Source organism: Desmodus rotundus, chromosome 2 (genome assembly GCF_022682495.2).
Source record: "Desmodus rotundus isolate HL8 chromosome 2, HLdesRot8A.1, whole genome shotgun sequence".
Classification (NCBI taxonomy): domain Eukaryota; kingdom Metazoa; phylum Chordata; class Mammalia; order Chiroptera; family Phyllostomidae; genus Desmodus; species Desmodus rotundus.
Genome location: NC_071388.1, coordinates 181,741,217 through 181,761,835, shown reverse-complemented (window position 1 = coordinate 181,761,835; position 20,619 = coordinate 181,741,217). Strand labels below are relative to the sequence as shown.

At 38.3% G+C, this 20,619-nt stretch overlaps 1 protein-coding gene across 1 annotated transcript in view; it reads left to right on the top strand.

The window, feature by feature from the left end:
• The first annotated feature begins 142 nt into the window (after positions 1-142).
• TRAK2 (trafficking kinesin protein 2) overlaps positions 143-20,619 on the top strand; it is a 56,707-nt gene continuing 36,230 nt past the window's right edge. The window contains exon 1 of the mRNA XM_024563848.4: positions 143-356. The gene's annotated coding sequence lies outside the window, so the exon portion shown is untranslated. The remainder of the gene's footprint in view (positions 357-20,619) is intronic.

The window sequence follows — 20,619 nt, the reverse complement described above, 5'->3', positions numbered from 1 at the left end:
TTAGGGGCGTGGCCTTCCAGCTCGGGGGCGGGGCAAAGGCAAAACTACTGCCCTGGAGGGTGTGGGGGCAGGGTCGACGGGAAACTACAATTCCCAGCCAGTCGAAGGCTGGTGCCGTGGGGGCTGCTGGGAGAGTGGGGCCAGTTTGCTCCTCTCCAGATGCTTGGGGACTGCCATTGACCCGCTGTCGCTGTAGAACTGAAGTCGCGGAGTAATGATGTGAAGTCGCCCGCCCTTCGCAGCCACGCCCGGGCGGTTCCAGGCGGTGGCCGCCGCTCCGCTGCAACTCTGAGGCTGCCGCCGCTTTAGAAGCTTTTCCTTGAGGCTACGGGGGCGGAGGACTCCGGGCTGTTCCGGTGAGTAACCTTCCCCGTGCACTACCCGAACTTGCCAACTTCCCTTGAAAACGGAGGAGCCTTCCCAACCCGCGTTCTTCCCGGTCCTCCGAGGTCAGGCACGGACACCCAAGCCCAAGGCTGGGTGCTGGAGGGCAGGGTCTCGCCGTGTCCCCGCCCCGGAAAGTGGATTGTTTCCCAAGTGTGGGTGCGAAGTGATGGGCACTGCGCCCCTGTTTCCGGGTGCACCCCACTTCTCACGATTGGCAGCATTCTCATCCCCAGCGGGACATTATCCACCGAGGCCCCCGACCCTGAGAGAAGAGCAGCTTTAGTGACTGGCGGTTTAACCTTAAGCCTCGGTCGCCATCTGTGATGTGAGCGAGAGGAGAGGGTATTGCAAAGAGCTCTTTCTATGTTGGGTTGAATTGGACTTTTCTTGGGATTGATTTTGAGGCAGATACCACACTTCTTTTCAAAGAAACGGTTGACTTGAGTTTCAAGCGCAAATAAGGGATACTGGCAGGTGTCCTTTTTAGTGCTGGCATAAAGATAACCTCTCAAACACTTAAAAGATTTCTAGGTCATGATAGTGGTGAACTCAGTTACTTGTCCACAACCCTTTCATTTAAACCTGCAGTTTCTGCGCCGTAGAAACAGAAACCGTTCACTGGCAATTCATCAAGCTAGAATGGACCATAGAAATAAAGTGAAATGGACTGGTGCAGTTTTTGAAAAATAAATATTTCAGTACATTTTTTCTCGACCTTCAAGTCGTTGCTGTAGAATTGGATGCCTGAGCTATTGGTCTCCAAATGGCATGCTAATGGTGGTGACGTGACACTTCGGAACAAATTGTGAAGGACAGTTGGTGGTGAGAAAGGGCAGGGATGAAGATACCTTATCATCTCAACATTCATCCAGCTTTCTAGTTTTAAAATTGAGTAATGTGCAACAAGTCTCAGACATTCAGCAAGCATACATTTTATGAAAGACACTGTTTTGTTATTTTACAGGTTTTTATTCATACGATGGAAGGGGTTGGAAAGAACAAACATTTGAGTACTTTCAATCTACCAGGCACCCCAGTTATGAGCTTTACATACATTCACTCCCTTAATCACTGTAATAACTCTTTGGCACTAAGTCTGAGGCTCAAAGACAATAATTGGATATTCAAACCAAGATTTGCCTTGCTTCAAAGTTACAGGTCAAGTAACTTGTATCTACTTCAGAAATTCTCTTAAAGGCATTATTCAGTATTATTTCCCAATACTGTTTTCTATACTTTGGAATCTACAATAAGTCCAAACCCCAGCTTTAGTACTTTTGAACAAGTTGTTCTCTCTTTTTGTGATTTCCGTCCCCCAGAAGGTTGCTCATTAAGACCCTAAAAGTGCTTTCCAGGCCAACCTCAGTTTACTTATGTAAAACATAGGATTCGATTTTTCATCTCTAGGGTCCTTTCTGGTTCAAAGTTTTAGTGAATCTGCAGTTGAAAATATGAACCAAGGAGTGTTATTCTGTATTGAAAATGCTTAATATCATAGGTGTTAACAGTAGAAAAACTTGTTTCTTAAAAATTTTACTTCAATATTCATATATGTATTAAAAACTAATATAAGGAAAGAGACAGATATATTATTTCGTGTTTATTTTGAGCTCTGTTATCTGTACCAATTTTTGCACCTCTTTAGTTACCACCTTGTTTAGCTGGTAAGAAATCAGAGGAATTAAAGTAATATATTTTAAATGACTTAGTATTGAAAGAACTAAGTTATTCATGGTTTCCAGTCATATTTATTCAGACCTGCGGTGCTCATGAAATAATAGGAAATACTTATATAATGCTTACTATGCATTAGATAACCATCTAAATGTTTTACCTATATTAACTTACAGAAACACATGAGGTGCTTTTTAAAAATTATATGTATTGGCTAGTAACATTCTATAAATTTTAGGTGTACAACTTCATGATACAACATCTGTATACTCTGTTGTGTGCTTACCACCCAAAATCTAGTCTCCTTCCATCACCTTGTATTTAACCCCCTTTACCTTCTTTGTTCTCCCTCCACTTCCCTTTCCCTCTGGCAATCACCACTCTGTTGTCTGTGTCTAGGAATTTGTTTGTTTTGTTTATTCTTTTGTTTTTCTTTTATATCCTACATATGACTAAAATTATGGGATTTTTGGTTCTTGTTCTTTTCCATCTGACTTACACTAGCTGTGAGGGAAATGCAAATCAAAACCACAATGAGATAACTACCTCACACCCATTTGAATGACTCTTATCATTTAGACAATTAAGTGTTGGAGAGGATGTGGTGAAAAGTGAGCCCTCATACCTGCTGGTAGGTTTGTAAATTGGTACAGCCACTATGGAAACCAGTAGGAAGGTTCCTCAAAGAATAGAGCCACCATGTGACCCAGCAATCCCTATTCTGGGTATTTACCCCCCAAATTTGAAAACACTTATTCGTGAAGATATATGTACTCCTGTGTTCATTGCAACATTATTTACATTAGCCTAGACATGAAAATAACCCAACTGTCCCTCATCAGATGATTGGATAAAGAAGATATCACACACACACACACACACACACACACACACACACGAATACTACTCAGCCATAAAAAAAAAAAAAGATGAACCATTGCAACTGAAGCAGAGGATAAGTTAACATACCCAAGGCCATTCAGCTACTAAGTGGTAGAACTAGGTGTCAAATTCAGGCATCTCAGAATCTTTACTCAATATTTACTGAGAACCTACTGTGTACCTACTCCACAACTAGATGTTTTTTTTATTATAATTAGGTCATTTATCTTAACAGCTACCTTATGTAGAAGTTCAGCATTTAGTGCCTTGCCCAAAGTCACAAGATAAATGGTAGAGCTAGGATTTGAACTTACATTTGCCTTTCTTCAAGTTCATGGGTTTTTTATACTTTCTCTCAATAATCAAATCTTTATTAAATACCTACAGGGAACCATACTAAGTACTATGTGCTAGAATTTAGTCTCTGCTCTTAAGAAATACAGTCTGAACAGGGAAAGAGACAGTTGTGATAGTGTGGTAATAGGATAGCAGCATACAGACACCACCATAAAGAAGAACTGTGGGAACAGAGAAAGGGCACTGAAATCTTCCTGGGGTGGAAAGTCTTGGGCCAGTTTGGAAAGACAAGTGGGAATTAGCCTGGACAAAGAAGAGAAGGGGTTGTTGTGGGCTGAATTCCATCCCTCCAAAACTTTTGTTAAATGTTGAAGCCCTAATCCAGATGACCTCAGAATGTGACTATATTTCGAGATAGGGCCTTTAAAGAAGTGATTAAACTGAAGCCTTTAGAGTGGGTTATAATCTACTTTGACTGGTGTCCTTATAAGAGGAACTTTGGACACAAAAAGAGGCCCCAGCGATATGTGTACAGAGAAAAACCATGTTGAGGACACACAGAAAAAGTGGCCATCTGCGAGCCTCAGGAGAAACCAAATCTCCCAACACTTTGATCTTGGACTTCTAGCCTCCAGAACCGGGAGACAATAAATTTCTGTTGTATAAACTACCCGGTCTGTGGTATTTTATTATGACAGCCCTAGCAGAGTAATACAGGGATGTTTAGACAGATAAAATGACATACCAAAAGCCTTTTAGGTGTGGCCAGGTAATTAGGTTTTGTGGTAAGAAGTGTTGAAAGATGAAGTTGGAAACTAGGCTGGGACCATGTTAGGACAATTTTGTATGAGATGCTAATCAGTTTAATCTTTATCTTAAGGGAATGAGATGGAGAGAGTGTATAGCAGTGGAAAAACATTAGATCTATGTTTCAGGAAGATTACTCTGTGAACCTTGTGGAGGATAGATTAAAGGGAATAAGACTGGAGGCGAGGATGCCAATTTAGGTGTCTATTGCCACAAGAAGCTGAACTAAATATTTTCTTAGAATGTCAAATGTCAAACTAAAACAGAACCATTGTTAAGATTTTAAAGGACACAACTAACCTTTACGGCATAGATAAGATTTAGGAAGAATTTGTATATACCTGTTTTGTACCTAGAGACTAGCGTTGCTTTTGACATTTTGCTTTTCATAAATAGATCTTTACTCAACACAATATATTCATTGTTTTTCCACTGTACCTAATAGACACCTTTATGGTGCTTGCACTGTTCTAATCCAAGTTCTCTGACAATCTTATAAAATATCTGCTATTACTATATCCATTTTATACATATAGATATTGAAGTTTAGAGAGGTCCAGTAACTTGCCCATGGTCACATAGCTGAAAAATGACAATGTTAAGACCCAAACTCGAGCTGCCTGTCTTCAGAGTCTGTCCTCTTAGCCATTCATTATACTCTGCTGTTGCCATATATTATTAATATCTTCAACTACCTATGAAAAGAGGAGGCAAGAAAACCAAAAATAAATTGGGTATGTTTTCCACAGGGAGTATACAGTTTATTAGGGGAGATAAGGAACAGTGATAAGTTTTGGGTTTTTTTAAGTGTTTTAGAGAAGAGTAGAGTATTGAGAAGCAATAATTACTGGGGCTTCTGGGAAGCTTGGTGGAAAAATGGCCATTTAAACTGGGGTATGAAGAATAGCTAGACTTTGCAGAGAAAGAGGACATTAAAGGTAGAAACAATAGCATGAAAAAGTTACAGGATTGAGAATTTCCTGATGTGTCTAGGAAAGTAGTAAATACAATTCTTTGTTTTGGCTGGAGTATATTGTGTGGTTGGAGAAGCCAGTTTGGGGGCTAGGAAGATGCAAATGTCTGGGAAAGAACTCTTAGGGATTGAGGAGCAAGGAAAATTGTGAGATTTTAAGTCAATTGATTGAGATGTATACTAAATGTAATGATCTTTTAGGAGAGGATAAAGTTCATCTAGTCCCAACTCATCAGTAACTAGTCCTGTCTTCACTGTCCCCCGGTTTCCATTCACCTTATGATAAAATTCCTTAATGTTTTTTTTATCTGTACTCTCTCCATTCCTGAAGTTGATCCTCTATTCTGACTCTAGATTTATTTTTCAAATGTCTCTTTCCATTTAGAAATTTGTTCCCCGTTGGATCAAATTTAGATTTCTTAATCTGAGCCAGTCAAATTTAAAGCTCCAGGTACTTTCCCCATAATCATTCCCACTTAAATTGGTGTGTTTATTGCTGCCAAACTGGCTCTGTCTGCTATTTGCTTTGGGGTCTGTCTTTTGGCTTCACCCACCAGATACCCCCATTCTCACTATCCAAATCTTTCCATCCTTGAGGAACAACACACCTAAATCTTACTCCTATGTGAAGCCAGACCACTTCAGCTAGAAAAAAGCTCCACCCATCCTCTACTGACATAGAGTATTATATTCTGACATAACAGTCTACTGAGTATTAGGACAGAACTCTTCTGTCCTAGTACTCATTGAATACTTAATAAATCAGGTGGTGTTATCTTATTTTCTTAGGTTTCTTTAGATTGTTAGATTTTAGATTGAATGTAAGTCATAGAGATCATCAGAGCTCTCACCATTAGCTCTTAGATTTCTTAGATCTTTAATTTCCCCTAGGGCAGAGGCCTATTTTTTATCTCCTTTCAGTATTTTTAATTTAATTCAAGAGTCATCGAAAGCTGTCCAATAAAGAGCTGATTGACTGGTTGTTAATTGAGGTCATTTTATTGAAATTTTTTTTTTATAACTGACTTCTTAATATGTAACGTTCTGATTTTATTACTGTGGACTCAAGTACCTTGGGCATAGCCTATTTGACTACTCTGCATTATGGTTTATTCATGCATAGAAAATGAGCATCCAGAGTCTACTCGTGGTATAGAGGTGGAACTAATTCATATTGTAAAGATCATTGAGGTCTTTGAAACTTATCTATATATCTCTGTCGGTGTTTGCCCCACTTTGAGTTTTTTCTCTTCAGAAAGCTTTCTGACAAGTCACGAAGATGGAAGGAATGGTTCAAATAAAGTAGGGTTTAATGGTGTTACACCATATTGTGTAACAATGGAGTTGATAAATTATGCATGTTAATGGTGAAAGAATTCGCCCAGTGCAGTTGATAGTTCAACAACAAGTATTTATTGAGTTGGTTGAGCTCCTGCCATTACATTGCCATTCTGATCAGCGAGGAGGAGGAAAGGGAAAAGAGAGCACCTTCCCCTTTCCTTCCTGGAAATAAATTGTAATATATGTTGTAACAGAAACAAATTAGATTCTGAGTTAGAAAAGTAAGATGGCAGAGGAAGCTACTTTAGAGCCTACAGAAGAGACTGCAGAAGACTGGTAACTTCTCCCTTAGGATGACTTTGCAACTGAGACCTGAAGGGTAAGAAGTAATTACCATGTAAAGAGCAAGAGGGAAGAGTATTCCAGTAATCAGTTAAGAAGGCCCAGAGATAAGAGAGTGTGAAGAGAAAGTGAAATAATCATAAAAGACACATGGACAATAACAAGGCGGGGAGTGGGGGTGGAAACAGGGGAAGGAGGTGGGGAGGGCTGGGATGATGGGGAGGGGTGGGGGAAAGGGCAGAAAACTGTACTTGAACAATTAAAAAAATGTTAAAAAAAAGAAAAAAAATGACAAAAGATAGGTCTGTGTCTTTGTGGCTGAGCAAGGAGGAGAGTGTTGCAGAAGAGGGACGAGTAGTCAGGGACCAGACTAGGCCAGACCTTGTAGACTGATTTGAAGTGTGGATTTTATTCTAGGTTTTATGGGAACGCTTGATTTATTTTTTTAAAAGGAGTTTAGTTTCAAAAACATGATTCTTGTTGCCTTATAGAGAATAGAGAGGAATAAGAGATTAACATGAAGTCCTGTTAGGAGTTGGTTCATAGTCTAAGACATGATGATGGCTTGAATTAGGATGGTAGAAGAGGGTTTGAAGAGAAGTGGGTAAAGTTGAGATACATTGGCATTTGCCCACACAGAATTTGGTGTAATGGGCTGGATTAGCAAGGTGAGAGAAAGTAGGCATCTACTGTCCCGTGGATCAGTTTAGGGGTTCACATTCAGCCTGTGAGCAATCTGTGGCGCTCAGGAAGAAGACTGGCCTAGAGCTAGACTGGGAGTGATGAGGAGTAGTTTAATCTGTGGCAATGGCTGGTTTGCAGAAAGGTAAATGAAAAACAGCAACAATAAAGACTGTGGTTGCAATTGGAACTCTGGGAAACACCGACATTACAGATCAAGGGGAGGGAACTTGGTGATCCAATAAAAGGATTTGAGAAAGTATTCATTGTAAGAGAGCCACAGCAGGGAAGTTGAAGTAGGGAGTCGTCAACAATATTGGACCAGAGATGCCATAAGATAATAACCAAGAAGGTATTAGTGGTTTGGTTAGCAGGGGCCACTGGTGACAAAAGGGAAAGTGGTTTCGGGAAAATTGAGATTGCTGTCATGCAGTTGAGGTACAATGAGGGATGGGGAAAAGAGAATGGGAGTAAATACACTTTAAAGAAGCGTGGCTGACAACAGAGGGCAGTAGTTAGAGGGGGAGCCTTCTTGAGGAATGGAGCGTTTTGAGATTTTATTATCTATTTTTAATGAAATGGAAGATTTTGAACATGGTAATAGGCCATGGGAGAGGTTGAAGCTAGGGGAGAATAAGGGATAACCAGTGGAGCAAGGTTTAGAAAAGGCAGGAATAGAGAGTTTTAAGTATTATAATATATTTCATTATTTTTTAACTGGGCGGACATATACACATGGTAGAAAAATTGAAAGGTATATTATGAAAACTAAGTTTCTCTCCTCCTCTGTCTTCCTTCCACCTGTCTTCTAAGAGGGTTGCTAATTTGCACTCCCATCAATAAGCATGCAAGTGCATGATTGAGACTATGTTTGTAATTAATTCTCAGAGTTTGGAGAGAAGACTAGCTATAGGTTTTGTGGATTTGTTGGTGGGAGGAATGAGAGTAAAAGGAATAGAGAACAGAGTTTCAAAGATGAGCGAGAATGGCATGGTATGGACTTATCTCAGAAAAGGACATTTAAGAGGATAAGGGAGGGCATGCCTGTGGTGTGAGGCCCAGGTTGATGGCCGAGTTTGCAACAGTCCCATGCAGGTGGTTCTGTGACCTTTTCAGGAGAACCTGACCACCTTTTTATATTTCAAATGCTTGTTAACTTAGAAATTGGACTTAAAAACACAGCCCTTATGTAAGGTACAGGTTTGGGGTCCAAGCACCGTAAGCTCTGCTTTATGTTTTATTGCTTTCAGTCACAGGCATATTGTGTGTGGTGCTTTGGGTTATTCAGGCCAGCGGTACAAATCAAAACAAAGAGAAGTTTGTCGGCTAAGAAAGATCACTCTCTGTCTGAAGGAATAAAGGAAGAGACTGGAAGCCAACTAAAATGTCTCTGAGATTGTACAACTGTTCCTAAAACACATAATTCAACAACTTAAACTTTTCCCCCCATTTTTCTCATCTTTTTAGCTAGTAGTAGTCTAACCACTGTTTTATTTTTAGTCACAAAAATCAAAAGACTGAGAAAGAGACTTATATAAGCAATTGTGAGTTTTTAAAGTAGATATTTGCTCATTTCTTATTTGATATGGGACTTAATTTTAAATGCAATTCATAACAGCTACAAATGCTCTTAGTGGAAAACATGATAAAACTAAGCTGTGAGCCAAAAATTCATTTGTAGCTTTCCTATGAAATTGGCAATCGCTTCTTTTTAGTTATTACAAGAAAAAGTGGGTCCCATGTTACTGCTATAAAAATGATAAATCACACTTTAACAGCAAACTCATACAGCTTTTCATAAAGCAAAAATAATATTTTCTTTCATATGTTTGCTCTTAGCTTAAGATTTTGTTTTCAACGCAATTCATTTAGTTGATGTTGGACTGAAATGTATTAGTAAGCAATTTTGTTTTTTAAATTATTCTATAATTCCATGTATTGACATTTTAAATCATTAATCTTGTAGTTAAGCAGGTATTGCTGGCCTACTATGTGTCAATTGTTTTTAAGTTTTGGGCTTAAAAAAAATAAAGGAGCTCACAGTGTAGTGAGGAAGACAGTGAGCACATCGTCTTTCTGGGAGCATTCAGGAGGGGAGTCTGTAAACACTAGTTGAGGAACAAAATCACAATGAAAAATTTTAAGGTTTCTTAAGCAATTTTTTCCATGTTTGCAATGTACTCTACATTTCTCTATAACAATTACCAGTTAAATTCTCACAAAAGAGGAGAACATAACACTTTTCTTGGGAGACAGTGAAGAAAGGACAAAGTGTATTCATAACCAGCCTAGGGAAAAGATCACCAGGTGAGAAAAGCACTTGGCAACAGTGCCAGAGAAGAGAAGCAAGCCAACTAAATCCCTAGTGCTGGAGGGATGAAAGCAAAGTACTTGAGGAACCAGCCAAGGGTCAGAAAAACAGATCCTAAGGTCCAGTCTCAAGCAGACACCTTCTGGACTCTCTGATAACCTGCTTATCTGGTTTCTCAGCTAACTGCAGATTAGAAAGGGGAGAGGCGCACTGGCAATAGTAAAGTGTAATAGTTGATTGCCTCACAGTGAGGCAGAAAACAAAATTAGAAGTGGACTTAAAATCTCAAAAAAATAGTAATTTGAGACGATTTAGTGTAGGGAAAAAGAGCTCTTTAAAAGCTTACCATCTTGGAGGATACTACTATAGTCACTATATTATACAGTAATTGCTTAGTCATAGTAATGACCTTGAGTCATCAGCTTCGGTCAGTCTTTTCTATCTCAGGACTCGACCCCCCTCCCCAGCAGTTTGTTGGACTTTTGTCATTACCATGTCTTAACTTTAGTTGGGAAGTGTCTTACTACCAATATTTTTTCAAATTAAAAAATGGGGGCAGGGGTGGGAATTAAAGATTTTGTGGGTTTTGCCACAGTGTTTTCAAAAACATCTCCACAGAGAATGTTCACAACTTCATTGTCACTGATGGGCTGAATGGATAGAGCCCTGTACAGACACTCACATCTCGTACCAAAACCCATGAGACGCCTGTGTAGATTTTTGTAAATTGGGCTAAGCCTTCAATTTTCAAATGCTCTAACAATCTTAAGTTTCTCGTGTAGTTTTGTTTTTGTCTCTACTAGAAATTGCAAGGATGTAACCTGACTACTGATGGATTTATTCATTTAACAGATATTTATTGAATATGTAGCATTTGTAAGATATTATGATATAGGTGAACTTAATTTATTGTAACAGAAATTTGTTTTGATCTGTATTCCACTTATGTCTAGCAGCTCAGAGCAAGTGTCAAGATTATTCCCCACTTACAGTAATACATCTATATTATCGATATTTTCTCAATACTGTTGAATAATCATTTAATGACAAAATCAAACTCTGATTTGGAATTGTCTTACTAAAGAAACATCATAAACGTAAAAACACAGATCACTGCTTCATTGTAAATACAGCCAACTTTGAGATCAAATGACTCATTTTTTTCTAGAAAAAAACATTAATATAAACCACATAAGAAAAAATGGGGGGGCACCCTGACTGGTGTGGCTCAGTTTGTTGGGTGTCATCCCACAAAGCTAAAGGCCACATTAGCTTCCCAGTCAGGGCACATGCCTGGGTTGCAGGTTTGCTCTCACACTGATGTTTCTCTCCCTCTCTTTCTCTCTCCCTTCCTCCATCTAAAAATAAATAAATAAAATATTAAAAAAAATAAATTGGGGGCTTACTTGCCTTTTTTATCCTCTTTCAGTAATCAACATGTGATTTTTACAAAATAGAGTAGAGAAACGGGATTGTTTTAGAATTACCTCTGAGATTTTTTCAAACCACACACACTTCCAGTCCCCCACACTCTCAGTCTCTCCCCATAGTGCTCAGAGGTGAGAGGCTCCAGCTCTGGAAGAAGTGCTGGGTTTGATTCTTGGATTTTACTAGCTTGGTTCTTATTAACCTCTAAGCTTCGGTTTTCTGTGTCTAAAACCACAACAGTAATACCCACAGCATGGGGTTGTCCTAAGGATGAGAGGGGGATCGTGTGCATAATGCAAAAACATTTCATGGGAGAAGAAGAAAGTCAATGCCTAGCACATAGTAAATGTTCTATCAATGTTAGCTACTTTTAGGAAAGACTGCATTAGGAACAGAATTGAGAATCTGTTTCTCTATCCTGTATTTTCCATTTGAAATACAGAGCTCTTCTGTCCTTACTATCAATTGTTCACCATCATAAGCCAGTCTCAGAAAACTTCTGTAATGCTAACAGTTTTACTGGGTATATTCTACAGTAAAGTCATGAATTTAACAAAGAGCTTTTGGTTTTTGCTCTCAGTGTCAAAAGGACTCAGGAAAAATTTCACGGGGCAGTGGTGTCTCTTCAGTTGTTCAGATCTAGAAACTGAAGTTTTCCCTGGGTACTCGGTTGATACAGTAAGCAAACCCATTAAAGAATGATAAATAGGCCAGAGTACCTGCCCTTAATATACAGTAGAACTGTCAGGTGGACCACATGTTTTGGTTCCCATAGTTAGTATATTTTTCCCATATAGGAAAATGTGCATGAGAAACCAAGTTACCAGAAGTTATTTTCCCATGTGTGCATTCAGAGGTTGAGGACATTTGAAGCTAAGGGAATGGGGAGGGGTGGGCTGAGTCAGCAGTATGCCTTCCAGGAACCACAATAGCTGAGAGTGAGAATGAGGGCTGAGGTGGGAAGCTGTTGCAGTAGCCAGGGACAGTGAGGAGGGCTTGCATAAGGCCATAGCAATAGGCTTGGAAAATAAATTAACAGTAACTGGTAACTACATGAAATGCAGGGATTGAGGAGAAGAAAGATGATTCAGGTTTTTGGCTCTGCTGATCAGGTGAATCGATGATATTAGCTAATTAGTAAAGAAAAAAAACATTTCATGAGAGAATAATGAGTTCAGTTTAGAATGTGGTAAATTTATGGTGTTAATTGTAAGTTGATATTGAGAGTTCCAGTTTAAAGTCAGGAAATGCCAATGTGGGCTGAAGGTAGAGATTTGGGGAGTAATTATCATATAATTAGAAATTAAGGCCTTTGAAGTAAATGAGATTTCTGAGAAAGGAGAGGGCCCATGATAAAATCCTGAAGAACTGGGGATACCAGCTATGGCAAGTAGGTAGAGGAGTAGATTCCTAAGTTTCATCAGCCACCTAGTTATCGGACCCATCAAACTTCATTTGAGAATCTTAATTGTCTCCTAAATTGCAGGTGCCAACACCCATATCTCAACATTTTTATGTTCTTATTTGGTTCCTGAATTTCATTGGCAAACCAGAATCATTCATGACATGTCAGTTCTCCCTCAAAAGGCAACCTTATCATGAAGTTGTGGAATTGATTGTGGCAACTGGTTTGGAAAATAATGAGTTTGTCGTCTCAATCATAATATAATTTGAACACTTTTTTGCCCAGTAAAATTGTATTACTAAAATGGTTATATATCTTAGATATACAGAATTCTAGAGTCATTTTAGAATTATATGTGTTTATAAATGTGTTTATATAATAAACATTTGACCCTGACATCACTCACTCCCACTTAGAGTTACACCCTGTTCCTGGTCATTTAAGATTGCATGTCCTGGTGCCACTGATTACTTTGTTGATCTGAAGAGCTATATTGCTTACAGTTTTCTTTTGGCACCTTTTGGAAATTTCTACTTCTGAAGACTTTAAGTATTGTAAATTTAAAATAACAAAGATTTAGGATCCTCATAGGCCAGCAAAAGCATGCTTACACTTGATTGTTAAAGGTGACAAAATGAAATGAAGATACAGACTTTCTACCTATTGAAATATTTCTGTTTTTAAAATTTGTATTTACTGGTATGTAAAAGTGCTGCTTCAAGGGGTCGTCTTAACTATTTGATCTGAAGATAAATCCTGAAGAGCAGATTACACAGTAATCTTAAATCGGCCAGCGTACATCTGTTCAGTTTATGCCCTTCCCCCCCCCATTGCCATTTAGTCCCTTTATACTCCTCTCCCAGTTTATTTCTTAATCTGTGAAGTTTTGTAGGTTTTCAGGTGATGGTATCTCTTGATTTAATTTACTATCTAAATTTCAGTCAACATTGGAAAAAGCAATGCTTCCTAATTTGGTGGGGAAGAATTTTTTGGTTCTAGGAGGGTAGTACATACTTTAGTACCCACAGAATCTATTGTATAAAATGCCTCTGCCCAAGGCACCCTCCTCCCCATTTTTGGTTAAGAGAACAGGCAATCCACGTACTCTATAATGCCATGTACTCTGCATTACTCATTTTTGAAGACATGTAATTGTCCCCCCCCCGCCCTTTTTTAACCAGTACTTCAGTCAAAAGGGCATAATTTTCTATGTTTAAAAAACATTTTAAAATATAATAGCTATGTTGATTTTGTTAATATCCTGGAGTATAAATTATTGACAGAAGCTGCTCTTGTGAGTAGATATTTTAATATGTCAATAACCCAAAAGTCAGCTGAGTGTCCAGACTTTAAATACTGAAAGGTTGTCTTAAGCCTTCAGTTTCATGTTATAGGGAAGCCAAAACCCTCCCTAAGATTTCTGCAAATTCCTGGTGTTCTTGTGGCCTCTGAGCTATTGCCATCTGGATGGGACTTCTTTTCCTTCCCTTCTCTCTCCCTCTCCAGAGAGAGAACAGACAATTATTTCCTTAGTGTGATGCAGAGGATTTTAGCTTTTCTTTTGATGCTACAGGCCTCACCTTCCACCATAAGTGGGTTTTCCATGTATTTTCCTAAACAAAAAGCATTTTTTTCCTCAGAGGAGCTCTGGTGTCCTATATTAAGATGATGACATGTGCACCTTATTTGATACAACTTGATAGTGATAACCCTTTAAGTAACTCTTATTTTCTCCATTTATCAAACTTTCATACATATATTTAAATAGTTCCTATTAAACTCCGTCTCCATTCTTTAGAATTTATAGGAAAACCCTATCTTAAAAGCATTTACAATGTTAGAATTGAATATACTATATAACTCTTTGTAGCCTTTTTGCCAGATGGTACAGAGGAGATAGTGCTCTCTTAAAAGGATACAGAATTTCAGATAGAGTTTAAGTATCAAGTTGCTCTTTCTCTTAGAGAAATAAATCAAGACTATTTTGTGAATGTGAGGCTGAAGTCTACCACCCTTTTGAGGTTTGCATTTAGTATTTTTGAGCTATTTTCTATTCTGTTTTCTTTGACTAAACTATTATGTGACATCACTGAATTATTTTGACTGCCAAATAATGTGCTTTGTTTTTCATATTGCTAAGCCAATCGTGATCTTTTATAGAAACAAGTTTGAAACGCAAAAGATGGAATTCTTGTCCAGAAGTAGTTTTGAAAAGATGTTGATGTTTCTTACTTGGCTATTTGTGGTATTCTCTCTACAAATTAGATGTTGTTGTAGCCTTATTCTGTGATGCAAAGATACCATGATTTAGGGCACAGGTGGCAAACACAAAGGCCTGAGGGACGAATCTGGCCCTCCACCTTGTTTTTAATGGCCGGTACCTTGTTTCTACCTGGTGGCAGCTCCGAGCTCCTTGCCCCTAGTTAAGGAGTAGTTACATTTATACAGTCCTAAAATTACATTGGGCCCTTTGAAGGCAACCTCGGGGGCCCCCAGTGAAAATGAGTTTGACACCCCTGATTTAGGGTATAGACCAGAGGTCAAGAAACTATAGGTGGGCCAAATCTAGCCAGTTCTGTTAGCTAAGAATGTTTTTTACATTTTTAAAGGATTGAAAAAAGGCTACAGAAGCCTTACTTGGCTGAAAAACCTAAAATATTTACTACCGATCTTTTTACAAAAAAGTTTACTGGCCCTTGTTATTGATTCTTGAGTTTTAAAGTGAATAAATAACCTTTTCATTTTTATAAAGTCCCTAAAGTACACTCTCAGTGATTATATACTTGTATATTCTAGATATTATAGCACATAATAATATGCTATATACACATTGATGGCACATATTGATAATGACGTAGAAAGATAAGTGAATAGGTTGGTAAACACCATGTTAATATTCTGCTTCCCAGTGAAAGCAGATAAAAGGTTACAACTGGCTTTCGCTTGTGCTTCATATTTATCTGCCATATTATACTGCCTGATTTTTTTAATGAACATATTACTTTATTTATAATGAGAATCAAAGATGCACACGTGCATACGTTTGTGTTGTGTTTGGTGTCTTAAAGAGAAGTTGAATGGAAATTTCCAGTGAAGCTAGGGGTTTATTATGTACCACTTTTAAACTTTTGTAATTTTTTAACTTAAACATTTTCCCTTCAGAACTTTTATCGGATAACTGAACACCTGAAAATATCAAATATCAACATCGAGGCTTCATCTCACTTGCTTTTTTTTTTTTAAATTCCTTAGTTGAAATCTAAATATACTGCTTTAGAGGAGCTAGTATAAAGCAACATGGCCTTTTAAGAAATTGTCAGGAACTATGTCCACATAGTGCATAGTGTGCATTGCTGAGATTGCTAGTTCTTCATAGATTGTCTCCAGCAAATATTTCTGTGTCCAGGCTGGTGATCAGACTTTAAGGATTGAAGAGATGCACTAATTGTATAATACATAGCTAGCTGCTAAAAGAACAGTGAATTTCCATAGGTTTTTAAAATTTCCCTTTTATCGCCATACTTTGCTCCAAATTCCTCCTCACTTCCTTCCCCCTAAGACAAGCATTTTCATATGTCTATAAATATAACACACAAAAATCGAAATTATATCAATGGCATTGTGGTATCTTTCTTGTTTTACTTCTTGCATTATTCCTTAGGACTGTCTTTGTAGTGCTATGTTGCTCTGTGCTCTGTACCTACCACATTTTGCCTATCAACTCTCCACAGAGTAGGTCCTCACCTATCACAAATACCCAGGAGATAATCTCAGAAATGTCTGTTCGTGGGCTGATATGAGAATTTCTTTGGGGTACGTATACCCAGGAGCACAGTTGCTGGGTCTTAGGATACCTATGTACCTAATTTGACTACATAGTTTCTGATGGTTTCTTTGAATGACTGCACTGGTCTGCATTCCCACCATGGGCTTTTTATTTGGGGAAATTTTTATGAGTTTCTCTAAGACCAGTATTTAGTGACAGAAAAGGGTTACCTTAGGTAAGAATAATTGTTAGAACTCCTGAGTTATTGCTAGGAGGCAGCTCCGGATGAGATGTATAGCATACTTTTTATAAGAGCATGTGCTCTTTGAGAGCTGGAGCTATTAACAATGTAGAAGGGTAGTAATTTATGAACTTTCTGGATAAGGGCAAAGGATGCTCCAGACCAAGGGATTCAGCTTTGCTAAATGACCATTCACCAACAAATGGTCATTTTCAACTCAGCTGTTACTGTTATTGATGGTATGTTTGTTTTACATGTGTATAGTTCTGAAGTATTTTACAGGTATTTCAAAACTTACTTTTTTCTCTAAAAGCAGGGCTATGATAAATTGATTTCTATAAAAGTAGAAATAGTGTAAAAAGTAAAGGTGAGAAAATTACACACATTAAATAAATGATTGGATAATAAGAATGATTATGAAGAACAGTTCCACAGTGTGTGAAAAAAAAATGTATCTGTGCAATTGACAGAAGGATGAAGACATGCGAATGTCTGAGATGGTTTTGGCAGAGGGTCATTGTTAAAGTGGGGATATCTTTTTAGTCAAAGGTTAAGGTTAAAATTAGGCATTCAGGAACGTAACAGCTAAACTTGGTGAATGGAAGTGTGGCTGTGGAAATTTATCAAAAACCACAGTTGGCACCGTGGGTTCAAGGCCTTTTCTAATCTGCAGACGTGGACTCCTTAGCTGCCAGAGGTTCCCTCCCTTCTCCTGTTGGTAGAGATTGTGGCAGGAAGGGGTTGCCCACCTCAGCAAAAGTTCATTTTAAACATAACAGGGCAATTTTTTTAATGTCCAAAATATCAGGAGAAAACATGGACCCTATAAGCCTAAATCTTACTCACGGTTTGGGCTTTTAAACTAGTGGATTTAACTGCCTTTTGGAATCCAACCTGTTTGTAAGTAGAACTGCCGCCATATATTTCATATTCTGAAAGCCTTACTGATCTTTACATTGAATGGCACTAAATAAAGAGAGACAACGTATTTGCAGAGCACAAATCCTGTTTCCTCGGGATGTACTTAAAAGTTGCTGCTGGAATGAATGCCTGTGCTCAGTGTAGCCAGTGTGATACACTGTGGCACGTTAGCGCACCTGGGCTTGTGTTGGTGTTTGGTCTCTGCCTTTGTCAGGTCTGCTGCTCACTCTGCAGGTTGGATTTTGCTGGTGGTTTCTTCCCACTTTTCCTTCTTTTCAGCTCTTAACACCGAAGCCATCATGTAGTCTTGTGTGGTTCAGTGTCTGGTTTTAAAATGTTTGTGGGTTTTTTTATTTTATGTATTTAGTATAACTTTGATGTAGCCAGATACATTAAAATTAGTGAGTCTTTGTCAAAATCTATTATTTAATGAAGGGACAATGTACATTTATTTTTTAAATTATACAGTTTATTTTTTGTCTGGATTAGGGCTGCCACTGCCTAAAAAGGCTGCTGCTGGAGTTGGTGATTGGCACAGTTCCTACTTGTATATGGTGATCAGCAGCCAACGTGTATTTTAAATTAATCCCCAAAGTATTATTTGTACAATAAACCTTAATTTTTTGTACACCTGCACCCCTGTCAAGTTTCCCTAAGTTATTTTAGTCTTTCTTGAAGGCTGTTGTGACCAGGCTGTGTTAAAGAAGTAGGAAGAGTTTTTTAAGGTGCAGGGCCTATATTTAGGCACTCACTCTTGACCATTAGTTTCCATGGCTAGGCTAAACTAAGTAATTCACCATGTTGTCACGTTTTGGTTGTTCTTTTTAGTCTTTTTCTTATTAAAATAAGTCACTTCGCTATTTTACTTCATTTTCTCCTAAATGTGTGTAAGTTACAAAGGCTGGCTTCTTGTTAGTAATGCATGCTTGATTGATCATTTTATTAAAAAGCAGCAAAGTTGTTCCTAAAAAGAGTAAATAGAGGTCCAGCATAGGAAGTAGATGGTATTCAAGGAAGTACTTAGAATATATGTATACAAAGTAGGAAAGGCACTGAAAATGTGTTGTTTGGCTTGCCAAAGTTTAGTTTCTGCTACATTTAAGACTCTGATTCTGCATGCTTTCTCTTTATTCACACATCAGAGAAGTAGAATGAAAATGATTAATGGCGCTAAATATCACTTGTCAGAGGGCAGGAAGTAAATTGGACTTCTGATGTTGAGGGAAGCTGCCATTAAGGAGACAAGAGTAGGGTTTACACTGTGCTTAACCTCGTATAAAGTACAATAATAATAATGACAATAAAATAATACTAACGGGTAGTAATAGAAATAAGTAATATTTGCATAATATTTACTGTTTCTAAAGCATTGTTTTAAGAGCTTCACATGTATTAACTCATGTAATTCCCTGATGGACCCTCTGAGGTAGGTGCTAATATTTTCCTCTCTCAACTCACTTAATCTCCATAGCAACCCCATAAAGTAGACCTTATTATTAGATCCATTTTACAGATGAAGAAACAAAATTAAGTAATTTGCCCAAGGTCATATAACTAGTAAGTGGTGGAGATGGGCTTCAGATATTGGCAGTCTAGTTCCAGAATCCATGTTCTGAACCACTGTGGTAGGGTGAATAATGGCCCCCAAAGATACCTGGATCCCAATCCCCTGGAACCTGTAACTATTATCTTATATGATAAAAGAGATCTTACAAAAGAGGCTAAATCAAGGATTTTGGAGATGGGGAGATTAGCTTGGATTATCCCATCAGGCCTTAAATGTAATCACACTTGTCCTTAGAAGAGAGAGATAAAGGAAGATTTGGCAGAAGGTGGTAATACTGCATAGAAACAGAAAGATTTAAAGATGCTGTGCTGGAGGAAGGGCTTCTTGAGCCTCTAGAGGAAGCACAGCCCTGCCAATACCTTGATTTTGGTTCATTGAAATCATTTCATCCTTTGACATCCAGAAGTATACGGCAATAAGTTGGTGTTGTTTTTAGCCACTAAACCTGTGGTAGTTCGCTGCAGCAGCCACAGGAAACTAATACTGCCACTATGATGCTATGGATAGTGGCATCAGTTATAGTTAAGAATTTTATTATCAGCAGCCCTTCCCAGACCCCATGAAGAAATAAGCTCTAGTAATAATCTCCCTCGGGAGTCCCACTTTATGACACTTGTCTCATTAATGACACAGTTTCTCAGTTCTTCCCTGTTTATAAAGATTGTTCAGATGTAATCTTTAGACTATTTCTGTTCTGTACTCAACCAGGGTAGCCATTTTGGGCTTAGAGTTGGCTGTTGAGTCAGAAACTTAAATATTAGGCTGAACACATCATTTTTTTTTCAGGCCCAAGTGAAACGGGCAAACTAACAGGAACAAACATTTTAGTCCTCATACCTGATCCTCCCTATAAAGAGTAAGTAATCATAGCTGCTATCTTGACAATGAAGAACTGTTAGATAAGGTACTCAGAGTCAGAAAAACAGTAAATAAGATGAAAATTCAGGCTTGTCTAATGCCAAGTTATAGACGTTATTCTATACTCACAGTTGCTACTCCAGACTAGTCCTACTGAGGAGCTCAGATCTAGACCAGGGCATAATCAAAGAGTTTATTTAGTTGTAAAGAGTCACTAGGAAGAACATATTTCCAGAACATCCCTGACCTGCTTCACAGTCTGCATGCTGGGTACATTCTTGGAACGCCCTGGAGGCCTAGCTTCCTCCTGGATGACTCTGGAGATGGATTTAAGTCTGTGTTCAGCCTGGTTTTCTCTGTTCTTGTGTGCAAGAGTCAAGACGAAACCATTAACAAAAGCTCCAAAACTTTGATCAAGAAGCAGTTCTCTAGAGCAAAGACCTGGAGTCCATAGTTGAAACATATATAGAGTTTGTGTGTATGTGCATGTATGTGTTCCTATGTGATATATGTAAATATAAAAACACAGGAAAAATAGGAATGATAATGTAAATATAAGCTAGTGTGAAACAGTGTCACACAGAAGGTCTTGAGGTTATCATTAAATTTTCACAGTGGTCTTTGGTTAAAATATGATTAACAAACACAATTCTGTTTAAGAACCAATGTGGACTGGTAAGAGAGGCACTTGGCTTGTATCTTCTCCCTCTTCACCTTCCTCCTTCCTCTTTCCCTCCCCTCTCTTCTTCACAAGCAAACTTGTGACTTATTTTTTTTAAAATGCTTTCTTAGAAATTG